Source organism: Orycteropus afer, unplaced genomic scaffold, assembly GCF_000298275.1.
Source record: "Orycteropus afer afer isolate SDZICR_OR568_19922 unplaced genomic scaffold, OryAfe1.0 scaffold00107, whole genome shotgun sequence".
Lineage (NCBI taxonomy): Eukaryota > Metazoa > Chordata > Mammalia > Tubulidentata > Orycteropodidae > Orycteropus > Orycteropus afer.
Genome location: NW_006921694.1, coordinates 3,248,802 through 3,264,965, shown reverse-complemented (window position 1 = coordinate 3,264,965; position 16,164 = coordinate 3,248,802).

The following is a 16,164-nucleotide window of genomic DNA, read 5'->3' as shown; positions in this document are numbered from 1 at the left end:
TTTCACTGCACATAAATTATATTTCAATAAAATGCATTAAAAAAAAAAAAAAAAGCAGCTCAAGCAGACAAAGCTGGTTACTGTAATGAAATGTCCAAAGACCTGGAGTAAGAGAACCAAAAGAGAAGAACATGCTTGGCATTTCTCAAGCTGAAAGAACTGAGGAAAAAAATTAAGCCTTGCATTGCAATATTGGAAGATTCTATGGGCAAAATAACAACAACAAACATGGGCAAAATATTGAATGATGCAGGAAACATCAAAAGAAGATTGATGGAATACACAGAGTCATGGTAACAAAAAGAATTGGTCAATGTTCATCCATTTCAGGAAGTGGCCTATGATCAAGAACCAATGGTTTTGAAGGAAGATGTTGACGCCACACTGAAGGAATTTGTGAAGAACGAGGCTCCAGGAATTGATGGAATACCCATTGAGATATTTCAACAATTGCATGTCCTGCTGGAGGTACTCACTTGGTTATGCCAAGAGATTTGGAAGACAGCTACCCGGCCAACTGACTGGAAGAGATCTATATTTGTACCCATTCCAAAGAAAGTTGATCCCACAGAATGTGAAAATTATTTAACAATATCATTAATATCACATGCAAGTAAAATCTTACTGAAGATAATTCAAAAACGGTTGCACCAGTATATTGGCAGAGAGCCTCCAGAAGTGCAAGCTGGATTCAGAAGAGGATGTGGAATGAGGGATATCATAGCTGATGTCAGATCGATGTTGGCTGATAGGAAAGAATACCAGAAAGATGTTTACTTATGTTTTAATGACTATGCAAAATCATTCTATTATGTGGATCATAACAAATTGTGGATAACGTTGAGAAGAATGGGAATTCCAGAATACTTGATTGTACTCATGAGGAACCTGTACATAGGTCAGGAGGCTGTCATTTGAACAGAACAAGGGAATACTGCATGGTTCAAAATGAAGAAGGGAGTGCATCAAGGATATAACGTTTCGCCATACTTTTTCAACTTGTATGCTGAGCAAATAATCTTAGGAGCTGGATTTTATGAAGAAGAACAGGGCATCAGGATTGGAGGAAGGCTCCATCTATGATATGCAGATGACACAACTTTGCTTGCTGAAAGTGAGGATGACTTGAAGTACTTACTGATGAAGATTAAAGACTACAGTCTGCAGTATAGGTTACACCTCAATATAAAGAAAACAAAAATCCTCACAATTGGTCCAATAAGCAGCTTCACAGTGGATGGAGAAAAGATTGAAGTTGTCAAGGATTTCATACTAGTTGGTTCTACAATCACCACCAATGGAAGCAGCAGTCGAGACATCAGATGATGTATTGCATTGGGCAAATCTGCTGCAAAGGACCTCTTTCAAGTGATGAAGAGCCAAGATGTTTCCTTGAAGATTAGGGTGCACCTAACTCAAGCCATGATATTTTCAATCACCTTTTATGCATGTGAGAGCTGGACAGTGAATAAGAAGGAATGAAGAGTTGATGCTTTTGAGTTGTGGTGTTGGAGAAGAATGTTGAGAGTACAATGGACTGCTAAAAGATCTAACAAATCTGTCCTGGAGGAAGTGCAGCCAGAATGCTCCTTGGAGGTGAGAATGGCCAGATTTCATCTCACCTACTTTGGTCATGTTGTAAGTAGGGACCATTCCCTGGAGAAGGTTATCATGCTTGGCAAAAATGGAGGGACAATGAAAAAGGGGAAGGCCCTCGACGAAATGGATGAACACAGTGGCTGCAATGATGGGCTCAAGTATAGCAAGGATTGTGAGGCTGGCACAAGGCCGGGCAGTGTTTTGTTCTGCTGTGCATAGGGTCGCTATGAGTCGGAGACAACTCAACCACACCTAACAATAACAACATATTCCAATGACCTTTTGCTTGTAAAAGTGTTAGAAATCTATTTTAAGTTGCACCAACACATTTAAAGGTGGCTTCATGTGGGAAGCCTCCAGAACAGGATTTCTCAACCTCAACACTAACATTTTGGGCTGGAAAATTCTTTGTTGTGGGGGCTGTTCTGTGTATTGTGGGGAGTTAATGGCATCCTTGAGCTCTACCCACTAGATCCTAGTTACAGGTCTCTCTTCAAAGTTGTGACAACTGAAGACTTCTCCGTACATTTCCAAGTGTCCCCTCAGAGGCAAAAATCACACCTAATTGGATACCACTGCTCCTGCATTTGCCCAGTAGAGTCAGAGATGGGATGGTGGTGGGGGTTTATCACTGAGGAAGAGGAAATAAGGAAAGAACATTGGCTATAAACAAGTGATGTTGAGCGTGAGTTAGACAGGAACTCCAACAATGTAATTATTAGTGCAGTTGGACCCATGTCTTAAATATAGTTAAGATGTCTTGTGTTTCTGTTATCAGAGTATGTCTTACAGAGTAGCCAGCATGAGAATTTTCAAAACTTATTTTGGTAACTGATTAAAAAACAAAGAAAAAAGTTATGCAAGGTGCTGTGCTTTTTGTACCAGTGCTATCCTTTCAGTCCTGGAAGCTGCTTTTGTGCTCCGAAGAGTCCTGAATTGTGCAGAGCTCACTTTCCTGCTGTCTGAAGACTTTTGGACAACATGTGGGATAGGGGAACAGCTGGGGGACAGAATCATTTGTCCCTATGGCTTGCGTCATTTCTTGAGCTGTGCTGAGGACAGGTGGTTTGGCCTCTAACTTTCTCTTGATTGAGCAGGGTCACACTTCTCTTCCCCTTCTTCCTCAGCCTCCACTCCCTCCTCAGCCTCCCCTTTCCAGCACCTAGTAACTGCAAGGGGCAGGTCTACCTCACACAGAGTTTTGAGACTTCATCCTGACTGGCTCTCAAGCTTCACTATTTAAAGACTCTCCTGGAGATTTGTTTAAAAATGTCTATTCTGGCACTACCTTCAGAGACTTTGATTCATTGCTTTTTAAATAGGTGGCCTATGTCTTCCTTTAGGAGATGGGGGTGGTTCAGGGACCACACTTTTAGAGATAGCACTCTGGAGGGTCTTTCCAACTTTTGGAGAGAAAAAGAACATAAGTTCTACCTACCTAGTCTTATTATTCCAGAAGACACTGGGATGGAGTCCATATTGCTGCACCTGTGTGAAGTTTGTTTATATCTGAGACATGGAAATAATGAAACTAGATATTGGCCAAGAAACTGCCATTGACATGGGGCAAAATATAAACTATTTTGAGGTACATTGATTATTTGGGCCACATGGGTCAATGTGCAGTAGTAAATTGATTATTAATAAGAGCTAATTTTTTTGCATGCTCACTGTACCACATTGTGTTGATCTGATCATATGACAGTGGTTAACGATAGCTAACATGTGTTGAGCACTGAGTTAGATGCTATGCTGATTATTTTATATAACTTTCTCCTTTAATTTTCACAGTACCCCTGTGAGAAATGCACTGTTGTCCTTATTTTACAGATGAGGAAATTGAGGCTAGCAGAAGTTAAAGGTAACCTCTCCAAGGACACACACTTACTTTGCGGCGGAGCTTATATATTTGATCTTAGATCTCTTGTCTTGGATAGTTTAATGCCCTTTTCCCAACATGACATTGCCTCACGCCTTATGACCTGTAGTTGTTGTTAATTGCCATCAAGTTGGCTCCACTACAGCTGGTTGTTGCTGGTCCTGCCCCATCGTCGTGATTGTTGATGTGCACTGTGCAACCACAATGCATTCTGCCGAGAGGGCTTGTCTTCCAGCACTGTAGCGGGCGGTCCTTTGTTATGATCCACAGGGTTGTCATGGGCTAATTTTCAGAAATAGATCACTAGTTCTTTCTTCCTATTCTGTCCCAGTCTGAAAATAACATTAAAACTTGTCCACTATGGGTGACCCTTAAATTTGGTTGCTAACCAAAAGGTCAATGGTTTAAACCCACCAGCCACTCCATGGAAGAAAAATGGGGTAGTCTGCTTCCATAAAGATTGATAGCCTTGGAAACCCAATGAAGGACTCTTGAGTCAGAATCAATTCAATGGCAGTGAGGGGTTTTGTTTTGTTTTCTCATTGGGTGACCCTGTTGTTTTTTGACGTACTGATGGCACAGTGTCCAGCATCACGACAACATGCAAGCCACCACAATATGACAAATTGACAAATGAGTAATGGTAAGACATGTTGGGCAGGGGGCAGGGGCAGGGGTATTGGGCAGAGAACAATCTCAGTGAGGTTTCAGACAGCCCAAGCTTGACCTTTTTGGAAGAGAAGGCTCTGAAATTAGGCAAAGGATTATGGAGCTCAGGCCACTATTAAATCATGTCCTCCTTTGTTACACAAAATCTTTTTCTGGTGCTCTCTCAGCTTAAGTAAAATCTCTGAAAAAGGGCTGCATTTGTTTAAGGTTGTATCTGTTCCTTAGGTCTGTACATCTTTTCGAGTTTTCATAAATTATATGCAAAACATGGTTTTATTGCAAATAAATACAGCAAATGATGCTGAGAAGTTAAATTCTTCTGGTAAAGACTATATTAACTTCTAGCATGGCATCTCTTAGAACAGGCTTGTCAACCATGGCATCAGAATCTACCTGAGGAGCTTTGTTGTTGTTGTTATGTGCCACTGAATCGGACCCCACTCATAGCAACCCCTCCTTGGGTTTTCGAGGCAGTATCACTACGGAAGTAGATTGTCCCATCTTCCTTCCGAGGAGTGGCTGGTGGGTTTGAACCACCAGCCTTCTGGTTAGCAGTCAAGTGCCTTAGGCACTGCACTACCAGAGCTCCCTGAGGAGCTTTAGGGGAAAAAAATTCCTGCCCTGACAATCCTTCTACCACCAAAACTACCAACCTTGTAATAATTCTCATAGAGTTCAGCACTGGAAAAGAGCTTGGGCATACATCTGTCTTTCTCCTGTCATGTATTTCTTTTGATACCTACACAGATGATTCAGAGCAGTAGGCTCAGTACTGTTCCTCCTGAGGTGGTACGGCATTACCTATGAGGAATTCTTGACAAAACTATTTAAGCTGACTCTAAACCAGCCTTTAGATTTAATCTGCAGTTTCTATGAAACAGAGGATAGAGAACATGTTTAATTGACATCATTAGGAAATAAAAAAAGCCGGATTGTTGGATAAACTCTAAAATGACTATATCCTGATAACTTCCAAAAGGTCAATCTGGGGGCGGGGGGGGGTTGTGGTTACGAGTGGAAGCCTTGATTGAATCATCATTGAGCAGCAACAACAACAGCTGTAAAAATGGGGATGTTGGGGAAATCTCTGTAGGGAGTAGGCTTTAGATATAACGCATTACTGTCAGTTTTCATAGGTGTGTTGATCTCATTGTGGTTACATCAGAAAATGTCCTTTTTTGGGGAGGTGTATGCTAACATATTTAGGAATGAAGTATCAAAATATCTGCGGCTCGTTTTCAAGTGATTCATAAAGAAATGTTTTTGTGTGAGTGTTAGTGTGAATGTGTATACTATTGTAGTTGTTGTTGCTAGGTGATGTCCAGTGGGTTCTGAATCATAGTGACCCTGTGCACCACAGAATGAAACACTGCTTGGTCTTGCATCATCCTCACAGTTGTTGCTCTGTTTGAGCCCATCGTTGCAGCCACTGTGTCAGTCCATCTCATTGAGGGTCTTCTTTTTCAGTGACCCTCTAAGTGTGATGTCCTTCTCCAGGGACTGGTCTCTTCTGATAACATGTCAAAAGTATATGAGGTGAAGTCTTACCATCCTTGCTATATTCTAAGGAATATTTTGGCTATACTTCTTCTAAGACAGATTAGTTCGTTCTTCTGGCAGTTCATTTAATATTCTTTGCCAACACCATAATTCAAAGGCATCAATTCTTTGGCCTTTCTTATTCATTATCCAGCTTTCACATGCAGACGAGGTGATAGGGTTTGGGTCAGGAGCTTCTTATTCCTGAAAGTGACATCTTTGCTTTTGAATACTTCAAAAAGGTTTTTGCAATGCAAATAGTTTGGTTTCTTGATTGCTTCTTCCATAGTCATCATTGTGAATCCAAATATAATTAAATTATTGACAACTTTAATCTTTTCTCTACTTATCATGATGTTGCTTATTGGTCCAATTGTTTTCTTTACATGAGGTGTAATCCACACCAAACGCTGAAGTCTTTGATCTTCATTAATAAGTGCTTAAAGTCCTCTTCACTTTCAGCAAGCAAGGTTGTGTCATCTGTATATCTCAGCTTCTTAATGAGCCTTCCTCCAATCCTGCTGCCACATTTTTCTTAATATACTCTAGCTTCTTGGAGTATTTGCTCAGCATACAGATAGAATACGTATGGCGGAAGAATACAACCCTGATGCACACCTTTCCTGATCTGAAACCACGTAATATCCCCTGGTTCTGTTCAAATGACTGTCTCTTGGTTTAGTTCAGGTTCTGCATTAGCACAGTTAGTGTTCTGGAATTCCTATTCTTTGCAGTGTTATCCATAATTTGTTATGGTCCACACAGTCCAGTGCCTTTGAATATTCAATAAAACAGGTAAACATCTTTCTGGTATTCTCTGCCTTCAACCAAGATCTGTCTGACATCAGCAATGATATCTCTCATTCCATATTCTCTCCTGAATCTAGCTTGAATTTCTGCCTGTTCCCTATCAATGTACTGCTGTAACTGTGTTTAAATTACCTTCAGCAAAATTTTATTTCCATGTGATATTAATGATATTCAATAATTTCCTCATTCTGTTGGATCACTTTTCTTCAGAATGGGCACTAATATGGTCTCTTCCAGACAATTGGCCAGGTAGTCGTCTTCCAAATTCCTTGGAGCCTTGTTTTTCATCAATGCCTTCACTGCAGCTTAGGCTTCTTCCTTCAGTATAATCGGTTCTTGATCATAAGCTACTTCCTGAAATGGTTGAATGTTGGTAAATTCTTTTTTGGCACAGGGACTTTGTGTATTGCTTTCATTTTGTATTGTTCGACATCTTGCCCATAGAATCTTTCAATATGGCAACTCAAGGCTTGAATTTTTTCTTCAGTTCTTCAGCTTGTTGAAATGCCAAGCATGTTTTTCCCTTTTGGTTTTCTAATTCCAGGTCTTTGTGTATTTCATTCTAATGTTTTCCTTTGTCTTCTTAAGCCACCCTTTGAAATCTTCTATTCAGTTGTTTTATTTCATCATTCCTCTCATTTGCTGTAGCTACTCTTTACTTAAAAGAAAATTTCAGAGTCTCTTCTGACTTTTATTTTTGGTCTTGTCTTTCTTTACTATCTTTTTAATCATCTTTTCTTTCTTTACTATCTTTTTAATGAACTTTTATTTTCTTCATGTATTATGTCCTTGCTGTTATCCCACAACTTTTCTGGTCTTTGGTCATTAGTGTTCAGTGCATGGGAGCTCTGGTAGCATGGTGCCTAAGGCATTTGACTGCTAACCAGAGGACTGGTGGTTCAAACCCCCCAGCCACTCCTTGGAAGGAAGATTGGGCAATCTACTTCTGCAGTGCTACTGCCTTAGAAACCCAAGGAGGGGTCACTATGAGTGGGATCCAACTTGATGGCAGTGAGTTTGTTTTTTTTTTGTTCAGTGCATCAAATCTATTCTTGAGATGGTCTCTAAATTCAGGTGGGATATATTCAAGGTCATACTTTAGCTCTTGTGGTTCTGCTTCAACTTGAACTTGCATATAAGCAATTGATAGTCTGTTCTGCCGTTGTCCCCTTACTTCGTTCTAACTGATGATATTGAGCTTCTCCATCATCTCTTTCCATGGATGCAGTTGATTTTGTCCCTGTGCATTCCATCCAGTGAGGTCCATAAGTACAATCACCGTTTATGTTGTTGAAAAATATATTTGAAATGAATAAATTTTTGGTCTTGCAAAATCCTGTCATATGATCTCTGGCATCATTTCTAATACCAAGGCCATATTTTCCAACTACTGATGCTTCTTTGTTTTCAATTTTAACATTCCAATCACCAGTAATTATTAATGCATCTTGATTGCATGTTTGATCAATTTCACTATACCAAACCAAACCAAACTCACTGAGGTCGAGTTGGATCTGACTCATAGAGACCCCTCCTTGTGTTTCCAAGGTGGTATCACTATGGAAACCCAAGGAGGGTTCGCTATGAGTCAGATCCGACTCGACGGCAGTGAGTTTGGTTTGGTTTGGTATAGTGAAATTGATCAATACAGAAAGGAGATCTGGTAGCATAGTGCCTAAGGCACTTGACTGCTAACCCGAAAGCTGGCAGTTCAAACCCACCAGCCACTCCTTGGAAGGAAGGTTGGGCAATCTACTTCCATAGTCATACTGCCTCGGAAACCCAAGGAGGGGTCGCTATGAGTTGGGTCCGACTGGACGGCACATAACAACAACAACAACAGCAATGACTACAGAAGTAGATTGCCCAATGTTCCTTCTGAGGAGTGGCTAGTGGGTTCGAACCAACAGCCTTCTAGTTAGCAGTCAAATGCCTTAGGTACTACACCACTACCAAAACTGTTGCTGTTGAGTTGATTCCTAGTCATAGCAACCCTATAGAACTGGGTAAAACTGTTCATAGTGTTTCTAATGCTATAAATCTTTTACAGAAGAAAACTGCCACATCTTTCTTCCACAGAATGAATGGTGGGTTTGAACTGCTGACCTTTTGTTTAGCAGCCAAGCACTTAACCACTGCACATCAGGGCTCCATATTATAGATTGATAGAACAAATATGGCAAGATGTTAACATGTTGAATCTGAATGTCAGGTATATGGGTGTGTTCATTGTTCTTTTCAGCTTATCTCTATGATTGAAAATTTTCATGATAAAGTTAAAAAAAAAAAAAAAAAAGAGCCATGGTATATAAGCAAGCTAGTGTTCTTCTAATCATCGTGATGACCTCATTCTTTGGGTTTGTTGCTCCTGTAATGGTGGAGAATGGGCTGTTTGATGAAGCTTTGCTGGAAGTCCTTTAATTTCCCTCCACCTTTCTTGGTAAATGTGAACTTTGCTCTGGGTTTCTAATCTAGTCAACAGGCCCTGGGTGGTACAGGGCACACATGCGCTTTCTTCCCTTCTGACAGCAGGAAGTAACCAAAAATAGAGCCCTGCTGACCTAAGTTACAAACACCAGTTCAGCTCTGCTCAACACCCTCACATCACCCTTTATATACAGTGAGGCTTCTGAAGAATATATATGACTGACTCCCATGGACCGACCACCTATAAACTCGCTCTTCTTCTGTATTCTGACCATAGTTATTAATATAAGCTTCTGCAGGATTCTAATTTTTTAAATTTATATATATGTATGTAAGTTGTTATTATTATACATATATATTAATATTTATAATTTATTTGCTAGAATGTTTTACTTTGTAGAACTTTGTGACAATCATAGATAGCATTGTTTTATAAAAGCCAGAAGGCTGTCCCGATCATCCTCAGTCATCAAGGATTTGATAATCAAATCATGTGTTCCACAGAAGTATGTTTAGTGGCCAACCAAGAATGGGAGACTTTTGTGTGGAATGGCAGTGGAGGCCTGTTCCCCACACCGTGCCCCCCTCAACATTTTATTATGCTTTAGGTGGAAGTATACATAGCAAATTAGTTTTCCAATCAATAATTTATACAGAAATTATCCATGACATTGGTTGCAATTTCCATAACATGTCAGCACTGTCCCTATTTCCTCCCTGGGCTCTCTGTTTCCATTAATCTCGTTTCTTTGTCCCTCCCTGCCTTTTTATCTTTGGTTTTGGGCAAATGTTGTCCTTTTTGTCTCATATAGTTGATTGTTCTAAGGAGCATGTTTTTCACGTTATGTATTTATTGTCCAATTATTTTGGCTGAAAGGTGGCTTCTGGTAGTGTCTTCAGTTTCAAGTTAGAAGGTTGTTTCAAGGCAATAGTCTTTCTTGGAGGTTTTTCTCTCTTTCAGATGAGAGAGTCTGGTCTTTTTTTTTTTTTTTGGCTTTGAATTTTGTTCTACATTGTTTTTACCCATTCCAACTGGGATCATCTATTGTGGTCTTGGTCAGCGTAGTCAGTAGTGGTACCATCTACTTGTTCTAATCACAGGTTAGAGGAGACAGTAGCTCATGTGGGTCATTAGTCCTTTGGACTAATTGCTTCCTTGAGTTTTCTTTTTTTGTTTTCCTATGCTGCATTTAGGAGCTCTGGTAGCATAGTGCCTAAGGCACTTGACTGCTAACCAGAAGGCTGGCGGTTCAAACCCACCAGCCACTCCTCGGAAGGAAGATGGGGCAATCTACTTCCGTAGTGATACTGCCTCAGAAACCCAAGGAGGGGTTGCTATGAGTCAGGTCCTACTTGACAGCACAAAACAACAACAAAAACAGTGCTGCATGTGGGAATACATCAATAATTGCTTCTTTGATGGTTACTCACAAGGTTTTAAGACCTCATATGCTACTCTCCAAAATAAGATGTAGAACATTATCTTGATGAACTGTGTTTTACAAGTTGACCTAGATATACCCCAAGACTATGGTCCTTAGACTTCAGGTCAAGTGGTTCAGTCCCAATGTCTAAGCAGTTTCTGTAACTCAGTAACTCTGCCCCCCATATGCTTTATAATATATATGAATACACATGCAACATTTGTAAATGTTTGTAGAAATGTCCACCACCATACCTATATATGTATGCAGATGTATTCCTATATGACGTCCCTCACCACCTATTCAGGATCCATATATACTTATGCATCTACTCACAAATTATTGTTACTTACTACTGCTATTGCAGGAGTGTATATGTTACAGCATTTACTTTGGTTGTCCAAGGCCTGGTTTTATTAAGTGAGCTGTGTGGAAGCAAGAATTACAGTTAATAGCAACAAGTGTTCATATTGAGGAGCTCTGCCAGTATCCTGCAGTTAATGAGGATTGATTTCCCCTTTGATACAAATATTGTCTTAGCAAGTGCCCGCCTTTCCCTGTACATGTGCACACTGCCAAAATGTGACACTCTGCAGACCACAAATCACTCTAGAAAATCCCTGCTGCTTTTCTGGATTTTTCCTTCCACGAGAACCTGAGGACTTTTCCTGGATTTACAGGAAGCCCATTGGTTAGCTGGTCAGGCTTACATACTGTAATTATTCCTTTTTTAATAGCAATAAGTGAACTTATTGGGGAGACCAAAGCATCTTCTCTCTCTGCCGTTGAGTTGGATCTGACTCATAGTGACACCTCCTTGGGTTTCCAAGACAGTATCACTATGGAAATGGATTGCCCAGCCTTCCTTCTGAGGAGTGGCTGGTGGTTTTGAACCGCCAGCCTTCTAGTTAGCAGTCAAATGCCTTAGGCACTGCACCACCAAAGCTCCCCAAAGCATCTGATCTCTATTCAAAACAGAGAAAACTAAACACCTCATCTAAGCCATTCTGGTGTGGATGTGGAAATTTAGTGCAGTTGATGGGGATTGTTTTAGCACAAATAGACAGGGAACTGTCTTATCTGAATTCTAACACATGAATCCCCAAATAGTGCTGCCTTAAATTTAGCCCTTTGGTGAGGTCGTGGCTACAATGACTAAGCACAGATGTCACTTTTTCCTCCTTGTGAAGTTTCATATCCTTTCTCTTCAGATGTTGCAACCTAATTGCATTCCTGACTGGCCAAAGCATGCTGTACAGGACAGTGGATAGTTGGCATATTCATTAAGGTACAAGTCACCTGAGAGGTTGTAGCAGAGTCCTGAGATTCTTAAAGAGGATAAAAATATGTAGACATTTTATATTTACATAAAATAATTGCCATTAAAAAGTCCCGATACGAAAAAATATTTGGTAATAACATATATGACAAGGGACTTATCTCTAGAATTTATAGAAAACTCTAACACCTCAATAACAAAAAGACAAACAATCCAATTAAAAAATGGGCAGAAGACATGAATAGACACTTCCCCAAGGAGGATATTCAGGTGGCCAACAAACATATGAAGAAATACTCACGATCATTAGCTATTAGAGAGATGCAAATCAAAACAACCATGAGGTACCATCTTGCTCCAAAGTTCAACAAGACAGAAAATAACAAATTCTGGCGAGGTTGTGGAGAGATTGGGACTCTCATACACTGCTGGTGGGATTGTAAAATGGTACAACCATTGTGGAAAGCAGTATGGTGATTCTTTCAAAATTTGGAACTAGAAATACCATTTGACCCAGCCATTCCATTACTAGGTATATACCCTAAAGAAGTGAGAGCCATGACAAGACCGGTTTTTTGCCCCCCCTTTTTCTTGGCGGCCTTTTTTCCATTGGCCAAAGGTTGGAACAACCTAGGTGTCCATCAACTGAGGAATGGATAAGCAAACTATGGTACATGTACACAATGGAATACTATGCAACACTAAAGAATAATGTAGAATCTGCAAAACACTGCATAACATGGATGAACTTGGAGGACATTATGCTGAGTGAAATAAGTCAATCACAAAAGGACAAATATTGTGTTAGTCCGTTATTGTAAAAGTTAAGGAAAGGTTTATCTATAGAAGGAAATTTTCCTTGCTGGTTACCAGGGGTGGGGGGAGGGGAGGGAACACTATTAGATAGATAGAGATAAGTATTGATTTGGGTGAAGAGAAGGGCAATGTACCAAATGTGAGTGACCAATATGGCAGCATTGAGGATGAGAAAGACATAGAGAGGTACATGGGAAGTACAGACAACAAAGATGAACCCTTTTGCACATACAGTACTGCGTTGTCAGTGAAGGCAAACATGGGTATATGGGTGGATAGATGGGTGGACAGGCTGAACTATTAGGTATGTCTATGAAGTAGGGAGTGTATCCAAGAACATGTATAGGATTGCCAGACAATGGTCCTATAAGTTTATGTGAATAATCAGAATTCCCAGGTGTATAGTAGAGCTGACAAGGGGCAAGTTTGTGGTCACTGCTTGGTCACAGCCAGCTACACAGAGGGACTGAGTAGTTGAACATGTGGGCTTGGGACCATAGTCGCATGGGACATCAAGCTCAATTGGCATAACATACTATAGAAAACATTGTTCTACTTCCTACTTTGGCGAGTAGCGCCTGGGATCTTAAAAGCCAGGAAGCTGCCATCTAGAGGCAACGATGGGTCTCTCCTCGTCCAGAGCAAAGAAGAATGAAGAAAACCAAAATTCATGGAAACAATTACTCCTAGCGACTGGTACACCATCCGATCTGCAGCCTACACAACTATGAGACCAGAACAACTAGATGGTGCCGGCTACCACTGTCATCCACTTGGAAGGGGATCTATGTAGGAGATCCTTGTTAGAGAGGGAGAACAATGTGGAACAAAATTCAAAATCATTTGGAGGGGAAAAAAAGAGGGGAGGACCAGTTTTGCTGGTCCAATTGAGCCTGGTGGAACCACTGAGACTATGGCCCCTAGCTGCCCTTCAGATCTGGAATTGAACCCACACCTGTGGTTTCCAGCCAAACAAAATACAGGCATATGAGTTAAACATTTACCTCAAGTAGATACACTACTTGGAGAGAACAATCATGGGAGAAAGAAGGGCTGCTTATGCACAGGGAGACGGCTCAGGGGGCAGGAATGTATGGAGGGATGGACACTGGGAAGAGGTAACTATGGGGAGGAAGTGGGAGGGGAGCTGTTGCATTGGGGTAAACTGTGGTCAATGACATGAGAAAAAATATATTTGAACTGCTGTATGGATAGGGAATTTGCTCTGTAAATCTTCACCCAAATCACAATAATAATTTTTTAAAAAGTCCCGATACATGCTACACTGTGAATGAATCTTGAAAATATTATGAGTGAAATGTCAGTTTCAAAAGGACAAGTAGAGTGTGGTCTCACTTGTATGAAATACCTAGAATAGGCAAGTGTATAGAAATTCACCCATGGGACTCCATGTGTGACGGAGTGGAACTGCTCCAGGGGGTTTTCTTGGCTGTAATCTTTACAGAAGTAGATCAGCAGGTCATTCTTCCCTGATGCCACTGAATGGGTTCAGTAGTGGTTAATTGTTAAGCTCAAATTGTTTGCACCATGCAAGGATTGTCATGAATTGGAATTTACTCAACAGCACTGGGTTTGGGGGGTTTTGTAAAGAAACCCAAAGCGTATTGTCAGGAGGGAGAGGAAAGAGCTATTCATTGCTTAGGGGCACTGAGTTTTTGTTAGACTGTTGGAAAATTTTGGAAATGGAGGGTGAATTGATGTCACTGATTTGGACATATAAGAAATGTTGAAATGGGAAATGTTTTATATATACATATACATACACATACACACACACACACACACATATATATATAAAATAACCCAGAAAAAACAAATTCACTTCCATGAAGTCGGATCCAACCCATAGCGACCCCTCTTTGGGTTTCCAAGGCAGTATCACTACAGAAGTAGATTGCCCAGTCTTCCTTGCAAGGAGTGGCTGGTGGGTTTGAACTTCCAGCCTTCTGGTTAGCAGTCAAGTGCCTTAGGCACCACATCATCAGAGCTCCCATATATGTATATATCGCACAATAAAAAAAAAAAAAAATTACCACTAGGAAGAAGGATTGGAGATAGACTGGGCGTAACAGTAAAATGGTTTTCTGATCAAAATTGAAAGACTTTTGGTGAAGCCTCATGTTTTTCCTAATGGGCTAGCCTCTCTACCAGTGGGTTCAAAGTATCTGTGAACCAGGTGGGCAGGTATAGCCTCTCATGGCCTCCCATAAGTCATTTTGGCTCCATTTTCATATTCTCATTCAGAATGATCATTTTCATTATAAACAACCTCCAAAGGTCTTTTGTATGCCTTTTCTATTGGCCATATTGAGAGTGCAGAATGAATGAGTGGGAGGGGGATAGGCCTTCTGACCTAATGATAATTTATTTTCTTCTGTTGAGTTTGGCAGCTGGGTTAAGCAGTGGGGAAACCAAAAGTAAGACCAAGACTTTACCCTTGAAACTCACCAGGAAGGCTTAGACATGAGTGACTTCATCTATCTCTGAACAGCCTGAGCTTAATCTTTTTCTGTATATAATGGCCAGATTTCTATCATCTACTGATCACCTCCATTGATTAAATTGTTGTCTGGCTAGTATCTTGTTGAGGCTAATCTTCTAAGGGAAAGGAGGTAATGCTTACTGAGCTCTTACTCTGCCAGCCACTATGCTAGGTGCTTTAAAAAGTTCTTGTTTATTCCTTACAACATACGCTGAAGTAGAGAAGTACACTGTCCCCATGTGGTAGAGTGGAAGCTGAAGTTTAGAGAAGACAGATATCCACATGGCTGGATTTGGAACCAAAACCTGATGGACTCCCAAACCCTTACATTAAAGCACATCCCCTCTCTCTCACACAGCACTCAGCACAGTCCTATTAAACACACCTACATCCTGCCTATGTCTTAGTAGTGTGCTAACTATTCCCCAATATATCATCTTTTGTAAGGAGCTCTGATGGTGTAGTGATTAAAACATTTGGCTGCTAACCAAAAGATTGGTGACAGGGGGATTTTGAAATAGGTCTTGTCTTATGAGGTAAGTAATGTCACATCTTAATTGGAGGCAGCCAGCAGGCAGACAGCTGGTATCTGGTGTAGAAATAGGTTAAATTTGACAATGGGCTTCCTTACTTCCCCATTTTCCTCCCCCTTAGATACAAGTCAGGGGTCTCTTTGTAGTTCGCTTGAAGTTAACATGGCTTGGGTTATTAAGATCTAGTCATTCAGAACAGGATCATGTGTCCATATGACAGATGTGAGCTGTACAGTGCTTCCTGTCTTTGGAGAGATGGCAGAAACATGCTGTGAACAAGCCCTGGTGGCCTGTTTCAGGGTTCAGGCTCCTCTGGTGGAGGTTTGGCCTGTGAGAGCAAAGTCCTCTGGTAATGAAGTCACTTGTCCTTGGGAACAGAATAAGTCCTCTGTGAAATCAGAAACAATGGGCATGTTGAGTTCCAGATCCAGGGTGAATCGAAGCTGGGGCAGAGGCACATGGTGATGAATTGGGACAATTCAAGGGATGCATTCTTCAAGACAAGTTTCTGATGTCAACAGTCGACTAAGTTGCAATGATAGTTGATGCCTCAGTTTTGAATAATTTCCCCAAGTGAATAAGTTATGAACTCTTCCTTGTAGTTTATTTTGTCTGAAAATAATCATTTGAGAAATGGACGAAAAATAGTTTGGGGTAACATTCTTTTCTTATTTTTCATGGTATTG